The following is a 10,278-nucleotide window of genomic DNA, read 5'->3' on the forward strand; positions in this document are numbered from 1 at the left end:
TGGGAGCCTGAGGCAGGAGAATCACTTGAACCCAGGAGGCAGAGGTTCCAGTGAGCCGAGATCACACCACTGCACTCCAGCCTGGGCGACAGAACAAGACTCCGTCTCACAGGAAAAAAAAAAAAAAAAAAGAAAGAAAAAATGTACCTATCACATACTATGCTTTTTACTGGAGTGATGAAATAATCTGTACACTAAACCCCCATAACACACAATTTATCTATATAACAAACATGCACATGTACCCCTGAACCTAAAAGCTAAAAACATTGAAAAAATTATATTCACCAAAGCGTGCAACCATCACCATGTTATATTTATTTATTTTAATTTTTAATGTTTGTGAGTACATAGTGGGTGTATTTATTTATGGGGTATATGAGATGTTTTGATACAGGCTTACAATGCATAATAATCACATCAGGGTCAACAGGGTATCTATCACCTCATGCATTTATCCTTTTTGTTTCAAATGATCCAATTATATTCTTTTAGTTAATTTTAAATGAAGTTAAATTATTTTTTACTACAGTCACCCTGTTGTGCTAGCAAATACTAGGTCTCATTTGTTCTAATTTTTTTGTACCCACTAACCATCCCCTCTCCCCACCCCCACCCCACTACTACCTTTCCCAGCCTTTGATAATCATCCCTCTACTCTTTATGCCCATGAGTTGAACTGTTTTAATTTTTAGCTCTCACAGATAAGTGAGAACATGCGATGTTTGTCTTTCTGGCTTATTTCACTTAACATAATGACCTCCATTTCCATCTATGTTGTTTCAAATGACAGGATCTCATTCTTTTTTATGGCTAAATAGTACTCCATTGTGTATATGTACCACATTTTCTCTACCCATTCGTTTGTTGATGGACACTTAGGTTGCTTCTAAATCTGGGCTACTGTGAACAGTGCTGCAATAAACACAGGAGTGCAGATATCTCTTAGATAAGTACATACCTAGCAGTGGGATTGCTTGATCGTATGGTAACTCTATTTTTGGTCTTTTGAGGAACTTCCAAACTGTTCTCCATAGTGATTGTATTAATTTACATTCCATCAATGGTATATAGGGTTCCCTTTTCTCCACAATCTCACCAACATGTGTTACTGCCTGTCTTTTGGACAGAAAACATTTTAACTGGGGTGAGATGACATCTTATTATAGTTTTGATTTGCATTTATCTGATGATTAATGATGTTGAGCACCTTTTTATATGTTTGTTTGCCTTTTTTTTTTTTTTTTAAGACAAGGTCTCACTCTGTCGCCCAGGCTGGAATGCAGTGGCGCAATCTCAGCTCACTGCAACCTCTGCCTCCCGGGTTCAAGCAATTCTCCTACCTCAGCCTCCAGAGTAGCTGGGGTTATAGGAGCCCACCACCACACCTGGCTAATTTATATATATATTTTTAGTAGAGACAGGGTTTCACCATGTTGGCCAGGCTGGTCTCAAACTCCTGACCTCAGGTGATCCACCTGCCTTGGCCTCCCAAAGTGCTGGGATTCTAGGAGTGAGTCACTGCACCTGGCCCTGTTTGCCATTTGTATGTCTTCTTATTTCTTTTTTCTTTTTCTTGTTTTTTTGAGACAAAGTTTCGCTCTTGTTGCCCAGGCTGGAGTGCAATGGCACGATCTTGGTCACCACAGCCTCCACCTCCCAGGTTCAAGCGATTCTCCTGCCTCGGCCTCCCTAGTAGCTGGGATTACAGGCATGTGCCACCACACTCGGCTAATTTTGTATTTTTAGTAGAGACGGGGTTTCTCCATGTTGGTCAGGCTGGTCTCGAACTCCCGACCTCAGGTGATCTGCCCGCCTCAGTCTCCCAAAGTGCTGGGATTACAGGCATGAGCCACCGCACCCGGCCTTATTTTTTTTTTTTTCAATGTAGAATATGTGTCTTCTTTTGAGAAATGTCTATTCAGATATTTTGCCCATTTTTAAATCAGATTATTCGATTTTTTTCCTATGGAGTTATTTGAGTTTCAGATGAGTGGCTTGCAAATATTTTCTCTCATTCTGTGGGTCTCTTCATTGATTGTTTCCTTCGCTGTTCAGAAGCTTCTGAACTTGATGTGGTCCAGCATGCTAAATTCACAACAGTTCCATCCCCAACATTTCACCCCAAGAAGAAACCCCACCCCTCTGAGTCATTACCTCCAAATCCTCCTCTCTCCCCCCAACCCTCGGCACTCAGCCTCCCAAGTAAGTAGGACTACAGGTACATGCCACCACGCCTAATTTTCTTTTCTTTTTTCTTTTTGAGGAGATGAGGTCTTGCTATGTTGCCCCAGCTGGTCCTTCACTTATTTAAGCCTACCAGCTAGTGTTCTGGTATCTCCTCTGAATTTTTAATTAATTTCACTTCCAGAGAATTAAGTATTATTTTTGTTGACAGTTTGTTCTCTCAAACAGCATTGCATTTAGTAACACTTTTTTAGTTGTTGGGGTTTTTGTTTTTTCAAATGTTATTAATTTGTTTCCCTTTCCAGCTGAAGAAATAGTGACCAGGGGAGTAAATATTCTCAGGCCACTGTGTTTGTATATTGTGGACAATCAAGAAAGAACTAGGGTATGTTAGAGGCAGAACTCCAGAGGTCAGGTCATCTCTGTCTACTCACTTGGTGGACTTGGCTAAGTCACGTGATCTCTCTGGGCCTCCATTTCTTCATCTATAAAATGGACTAATACTTTCAACCTAGTACATGAAAGAAAATATGCTGATTGAACCAATCCTACTCCTGTTGCAACCTCACACCAGAGCACAGGCTGGGTGTTCATGTATGTTCCCTTGCCTGGTCTCTGGCTTTCCCTCTAGGAGATATCCTTCTTAACTCTGGTGCTCTTGGGAGCTGGGCTAAAGCTGATCTCTCTATTCTTGCCTCTGCCCAGTTTCACTGCAGGCAGCCTCCACTGAACTATGCCCACATCATCATCCCTGAATGGAAGATCTATAGCATGATGAGGTTCATTCAAATCCCACTAAACAAACAAACAAACAAACAACCAAAAAGCCACTGGCCTGATCGGTTGTAATATATTCTTTACAAAGTCCTTTATGATACTTATCTTAGTAAAAATGGTGTTAAAACTTTGCCATATAGGCCAGGCACAGTGGCTCACGCCTGTAATCCCAGCACTTTGAGAGGCCGAGGCAGGTGGATCACCTGAGGTCGGGAGTTCGAGTCCAGCCTGACCAACATGGAGAAACCCTGTCTCTACTAAAAATACAAAATTAGCTAGGCGTGGTGGCGCATGCCAGTAATTCCAGCTACTTGGGAGGCTGAGGCAGAAGAACTGCTTGAACCTGGGAGGCAGAGGTTGCAGTGAGCCCAGATTGCGCCATTGCACTCCCGCCTGGGCAACAAGAGCGAAACTCCATCTCAAAATAAAAAAATAAAAAAATAAAAAAAAAAACCAACTTTGCCATATTGCTTATGTGGTATATCTTAATCTATAACAAAGTGACACCCGTGTCAGCCAGCCTACACCCCTGGAAATCAGCCTTCCTTGCTTAGGGCTCCAGCAAGGCTCTCCCAACCCTAGCTGGTCTCCTGGGAAAAAGAGGAATTCAGGCAGCAAGAGTCAAGCAAGCAGGTGCTTCAGCAAGCAAGTAATCCATCTCAAGAAGCCGTAACCAGCGATAGTTCAACAATTCTTAGGAGTCTTGTGAAGTCTGCAAGCTCCATAAACGAGGGCTCTTGCATGTCCTCAGGTGAGCTTTGCTTTGTTGTCATCTTATTGAAGTGGACCCGCAGCAGCAAGGTGAGCAAAGCCAAAGGAAGGCCCCTGCCTGAGTCTAGCTCAGGTGAACTGACAGTCCAGACAGGACAACTGAGAGGGACGCTGTTTTCATACTGCTGTAAAGAGCTGCCCATGGCCAGACATGGTGGTGGGCGCCTGAGGCAGGAGAATCACTTCAACCCAGGAGGTGTGGGTTGCAGTAAGCCAGATCACACCACTGCACTCCAGCCTGGGTGACAGAGTTAGACACCGTCTCAAAAACAAAACAAAACAAAAAGGCCGGGCACGGTGGCTCACATGTGTAATCTCAGCACTTTGGGTGGCCGAGGTGGGCAGATCACTTGAGGTCAGAAGTTCGAGACCAGCCTGGCCAACATGGTGAAACTCCATCTCTACTAAAAATACAAAAATTAGCTGGGCGTGGTGGTGTGTGCCTGTAATCCCAGCTACTCAGGAGACTGTGTCAGGAGAATCGCTTGAACCTGGGAGGTGGGGGTTGCAGTGAGCCGAGATCATGCCACTGCACTCCAGCCTAGGTGACAGAGTGAGACTCCATCTCAAAACAAAACCAAAAAACTGCCCAAGACTGGGTAAGTTAGAAAGGAAAGAGGTTTTAATTAACTCACAATTCTGCATGACTAGGGAGGTCTCAGGAAACTTACAATCATGGCAGAAGGGGAAGCAAGGCACCTCCTTCACAAGGCAGCAGAAAGAAGTGTGGAGTGATGGGGGAAGGGCCCCTTATAAAACCATCTGATTTCCTGAGAACTCACTCACTATCATGAGAACGGCATGGTGGAAACCACCCCTACGATTCAATGACCTCCACCAGGTCTCTCCCTTGACACGTGGGGATTATGGGGATTACAATTTAAGATGAGACTTGGGTGGGGACACACAGCACCTAACCATATCAGCCCCAAAGCCATGGCTGGAGAAGGCTCCTGCCAGAAGTCCACCCCGCAGCCCCCAGACTCCACTGTGGCCTTTCCTCACTCTGCTTCCTATCTCCATTTTTCTTTCCCTGAAGGAGGTTGCTCTATCAATGCCTCCCGTGACAACACATGCCCCCCTCCCCCGCCCCCCAGGCTCAGCGATAAGGAAGCTGGTGCCCTGAATCCCTGCCCCACCCAAGACTCCTTCCTTTTCTTCCCACTTAGTCTACTTGAAACTCCTCCCTGTATTTTTTTAATTAAGTTACCCACCTCAGCTTTGTTTCTCAAAGGCTTTAATTTTTCCGGGAAGAGCTGCAATCGTTTCTTGGCAGGAGGAGTTTCAGGTTTGCATTGCTCTGAAAGAGACACTCTCAGAAACACGGGACCTCCATTTTGGTGTCAGCACCGCACGCACCCCCACCCAAGCCAGCACCATGGCTGGAAAGCTTATGTATAGGATAAGGGATGTGGGTGGAGTGGGAATTGACGTGGAGGATGTTGGAGATCAGATCAACAGATGCTACAAAAAAACCCAACCCCTCCCCACCGAAAGAGGGCAATACTCAGGCTAGGAGCCGCTGCACTAGGTGCTAGGGACCCACTGAATTTTCACCAGGGCAGTGGCTTGGTCAGATCTCCATTTCCAGAAACATCGCCCTGGAATCCTCTCCTTGGCGTGGAAGGAGAAGTTGACCCGGAAGAGTTACTCAGTCAAGGGCGACTCATCGCTCCACTCTAAGGTTTCCCTAAGCACAGGGCGGTGGCGAAAGGGAAGGGCTGCAGGGTGGAGTCCGGCACCAAGACCTCCCAGCCCGGCTTTTAGCAGCACATGGCCGCTTGAGATAATTTCTTTTGAAAACGTGCAGTGGTTGAAAACCATTGCTTCAAAACAGAGACTGCAGGAGTGGTAAATACTAAGGAGGAGTTTTAGCAATGGACTCTGTTGACAGAGTCTGGGCGCCTGAGAAGGGCCTCGGAGGACTGGCCAGGTTGGAGAACGATTTCAACTGCGTACTCGACAACACGCAGAAGACTGCGGGGAGCCTTAGCCCCTACCCGGACTCCAGTGCTCTCTGGGGCACACGGCAGCCCCACGACGCCTTTGGGTTTCTTCAAGCGCGACTCGCACGCACCAGCGCCCACGCAGCTGCAACTGCAAACGTCCGCCTGCACCTTAGCGCCGCGGGAGTCTCTTCCCCAGGCCCGCCCCACACGCCGGCCTTTTCTGCCGCTTCCCAAGCCGGAGCCAGTCAGCGCTCAGCAGCGACCGGCAGGGACGACCAATCGACTTATCCTGCGTTGTACTAAAGACCTAGAAATCGAGCGTAGTACATTCGATCGACGGAACGTCTGGGCCCTAGTGCTAAGTTGGGTGACTGTTCGGTGGTTGTCTCAGGGGTTGCGGGAAGATCCTGTTTCCTTGGCGTAGAAGGAGAGGTTGACCCCGAAGAGTTAAGATTCTCGAAGCACACTATTTATCCGTGGCCCTCCTCCTCCTTCGCGGGGTAGCTTGGGGCAAGTCATCTATTCTCTCTAGATCTGTGTTCTGCCTAAAAATTAATGAATGGGACAAAATGGTCTCTACAGTCCCTTGTTTATCCTGGCCCTGCAAATCCAGGATCAGTGCCGTTGTATCTCAGTCTGATGTCGGTGGTCTTGCGCTGGCCGGTGTTCTGAAGCTTTGTCGGCAGTAACATGCACTCCAGCCAGGCTCTTCAGTCCAGGACACCATCGCCGGGAAAACTGAGGCATAAGAAAAATAAAAATGGGCATTGTCCATCCACAAATATGTATTGTGCTTCCGTTGTGTATCTGGCACTGCCCTGGTGCTGGGTCCCCTATGAGAAACAGGCGTGGTCCTTGTGCCCCCAGTTATAAGCTATGTCACTTCCATCAGACTCTGAGATCCCCAGGGAGGAGCTGTACTCTCATCAAGCTGCTCTCATCAGCAGACAGGTTGGAGACAGACTTGTAGGCCTGCACGCTCCTGGGCTCCTCCTGAACTCCCAGCTCAGCCACTGGCTGTCTTCTACCCACAGATCTGAAAGGAGCCAGTGCGGACAGGCTCCAGCAGTACCTCTTTTCTTGAGGAAGCCACCTTCTCCTGGCTATCCGACCCTGAAAGGACCTTGGAAGTTTGGGGGAGTCCCTCTTGGCACTCTGATTTATCCAGAATGCACCCAATCACCCTCTACACACGCACCCCCCCCCCCTACACACACACACACACACACTCCTCCAGCCTGATACCCTGCTGGGGTTCTTTTGCAGAGTTTTGTCTTGAGGTCATCAGAGAGGTCGTGCTCCATGGGGCATTGAAACACCACGGAGAAAAACCCCTGCAAGGCCAGGAAAGCATCTGAGAGGCATCTGAAGTCAGAAGGCCTGTGCTGGAATCCTAGCTTTTTCTGGCAGTGTGGTCTGGGTAATTTAACTTCTACCAGCACCATGTGTATAATGAACATCATCACAGTACATACCTCACAGATTGCTGAAAGGATTAAATGAAATGATGGATATAACTTACTTGCAGCATGCCTGGCAGAGACATACAGTAAATGGGCAAGAATTGGGAGCTACTGTTATTATTGTGTTATTGTGATTATATTCAGCAGGAAGGAGGCCTCCCAGGCTAGGCACCAGTCCTTGATGAGAAGGTGCCTACTTTATGTCCTCTCCTGTTTCTAACCCTCCTTTTCTGCCTCCTGTGGTCCCAGCTGAGCGGCTGTACCTCAGCAATATCCAGTTTCCTGCCTCAGAACATGAAGCCCAGATATACAAGCTGAAGGAGGGTGCCACATTTGAGGGGCAAGGGAAGATCAGGTGGGGACCCTGTGCTTCAGAGCTTTGGTCACATCCGCAAGGAGCACAGCAGGCCCTACCAGATAAACAGACAAAATCAGGAGGGCTCCAAGGTGGGATAGAGAAGGAAGATTGTTAAAAATTGAATCTGCTAGGCTGGGCATGGTGGCTCACACATGTAATCCCAGCACTTTGGGAGGCCGAGGCAGGTGGATCACTTGAAGCCAGGAGTTTGAGACCAGCCTGGCCAACATGGCGAAACCCCATCTGTACTAAAAATACAAAAAATTAGACAGGCGTGTGGTGTGAGCCTGTAGTCCCAGCTACTCGGGAGGCCGAAGCAGAGAATTGCTTGAACCCGGGAGGTGGAGGTTGCAGTGAGCTGAGATCATACCACTGCCGTCTATCCTGGGCAACAGAGCAAGACTCTGTATATAAAAAAAAAAAAGGAAAAAATTGAATCTGCTGTGCCCAATCAAGCCATCAGCTGATCAGCTGTGGGGTCCTGCCCTGAATCATTTACTCCTTACCCTATCTCTGGGACCATCAGGGCAGGCAGGCAGCAGAAGATGTTTTCCAAGCTCTACTGCTCCCAGGCCAGCATGACATCTGCAGTGACCATTTTAACAGGCTGGACACCCTCGTGTCCCCCTACCACTTATCCTTGGCCCACTTGCCACTTGTGCCTTACCCAGTGGGGAGGAAGTGGCAAGGCCTTGGCTCTGGGTTCCACAGGTAGAGTTTTGCAGGGGAGTCCAGTGAACTCATTCTTTACAAAACCTACCCAGGCCTGCTTTCAGCCACCCTTCCTGCTGAGATTATATGTAATATATAATATTATATATAATTTTTTATAGAGACAGGGTCTTCCTCTGTCACCCAGGCTGGAGTACAGTGGCATGAACACAGCTCACTACAGCTGCAAACTCCTGGGCTCAAATGATCCTCCTACCTCAGCTTCTCGAGTAGCTAGGACTACAGGTATGCACCACCAGGCCTAGCCTTTTTTTTTTTTTTTTTTTTTTTTCCTGTAGAGATAAGGTCTCACCGTCTTGCTCAGGCTGGTCTGGAACTCCTGGCCAAGCCATCCTCCTGCCTTGTCCTCCCAAAAATGCTGGTATTACAGACATGAGCCACTGTGCCTGGCCAAGAGACTATATATTTTGAGCAGCTGCTGGGAGATGGGGACTAAGTTCTGGTCTGAGGAGAACTTCCTGGGAGTCCAGGAAAGAAATATCTGTCATTGTTGGTGCACAGTGAGTATAGTCCTCACTGGTCACCCAGAGGACAGGGTGTGGCTCCCTCCACAGTGTAGCTCCCTAGCCCCAAAAAGCTGGACCTGGGCTCTCCCCAGTCACCAGAGATCCCTCTCCTTCCTCCCCAACAAAGTGTCTGGCTGGCTGCAGCAACTGTGCAGACCCTGACTAGTGGACATTTCTAAGTACCAGGGGCTCGCCTTTTGTCCCGCCAGGCTCGTCCAGAAGGCTGTTGCGGGCAGGTGGGATAAGAAATTCAGGAAGCTGAAACAGCCAGAAGGTGGAACCCGGCCGGTTCGGGGGAACTGCCTATGGAATGGATCAGCGCTGAATGAGTGGAACAGTGGGTGGGCCTTGAAAGCGAACTCAGGAGATGGGGCGTTGTGTATAGGCAAGTCGCTAACCGGGAGCCCCGCCCCTCATTCCGACTGGATCAGGGGGCCCCGCCTGTACACGGTCCCCGTGCGGGGTGGGCTCCCCCTCCTAGGGCCGTAATTGCCGCAGCCATCCCTACGCCTCTCCAGCCCCCGTCGTCTTTGTCCATTCGGTTCCGAGGCCGCGCTTGGACTGGGGCGCCCACGACTGACCCCGGAGGCACAGCGACCGGTGCAGCAGCAGGGACGCCCTGTCCTGCAGGTGTCTGGGCTCCCGCGAGGCAGCAGGTGCCGAGGACTAGCAGCAGATCTGGTGTGCAGAACCCTGAATTCGAGTCCCGGCTTCAGAGGCCCTCGGCTGTGTGACGTGGAGGCGTCGGCCGCCCTCTGAGAGCCTTCGTGGATGACAGCTGATGCTTGGGCCTACCTTCCTCGGCTGCTGAGAGGCTCAGAAGGGACCGCGTGTAAAACGCCTTGGAATCTTAAATCTACTTAATTCCATTTATGCTTCCCAGAAATTGTCCATGGCTTCCGTCCCTGTCATAGCGCTGCGCAGCGGAACCGTTCTGCCCCGCTGCCCTCGAACAGCCCGTCCGCGCTCCATTGCCCCTCCAGGTGCCGTTATTCTGCCTTTTAACCTGGGGCGGGAGGTTTCAGATGAGGCTGCAAGTCTGGGCCGGCGGGGGCCTGAGGGTCCCTTGCAACCAGCACCCGCGACGGTGTCTACACTGGAATTCCAAGCCAAGGGAAAGAGGGCTCCAGGGGCGCGACCAAGGTTCGGTCTTCTGCTGAGCGCTGCTGGATGAATCGCCAGCCTTCGCCCGCGGCCCCCTCCTCCTCATCCCTGACCCCAACTCGACAAGATCCCCCGAGCGCAGGCCCAAACTCCGCACAGCTTGTGGGCCGTGAGGTCCGGGTCCCGAAGCTCGGCCCCGCTGGGGCTGTCCCTCCGCCTCTATTTCCAGGGTAAAGACCGCGGAACCAGGCGGGGGCCTGGGGAGCCTGGCTGCGACCTCGGCTGCAGGCTTCAGCAGCTTCTTCCAGGGTGCTGTCCACCCCGTGGTGCTGAAGCGCCCCACGCCCCTCCGCCATCTACCCGAGGCCGCGTCAGCGCTGCAGCCTCCACTCAGGATTCGACCCGAACTCCAGGACGCGTCCGCACTGGTC

At 50.1% G+C, this 10,278-nt stretch overlaps 1 long non-coding RNA gene across 7 annotated transcripts in view; it reads right to left on the reverse strand.

Annotated features, from left to right (window-relative positions):
• LOC134760563 (uncharacterized) overlaps positions 1-7,911 on the reverse strand; it is a 33,475-nt gene extending 25,564 nt beyond the window's left edge. The window contains exons 1-2 of one of the 7 annotated variants that reach the window (XR_010138290.1): positions 5,293-7,911; positions 4,950-5,035 (exon numbers count right to left, since the gene is read on the reverse strand). This is a non-coding gene — a long non-coding RNA (uncharacterized LOC134760563). Of the gene's footprint in view, positions 1-4,949 lie in introns of all 7 variants that reach the window. The other 6 variants (XR_010138293.1, XR_010138292.1, XR_010138287.1 and 3 more) reach the window with 6 other exon arrangements.
• Between the last annotated feature and the right edge of the window lie 2,367 nt (positions 7,912-10,278).

Source organism: Pongo abelii, chromosome 19 (assembly GCF_028885655.2).
Source record: "Pongo abelii isolate AG06213 chromosome 19, NHGRI_mPonAbe1-v2.0_pri, whole genome shotgun sequence".
Taxonomy (NCBI): Eukaryota; Metazoa; Chordata; class Mammalia; order Primates; family Hominidae; genus Pongo; species Pongo abelii.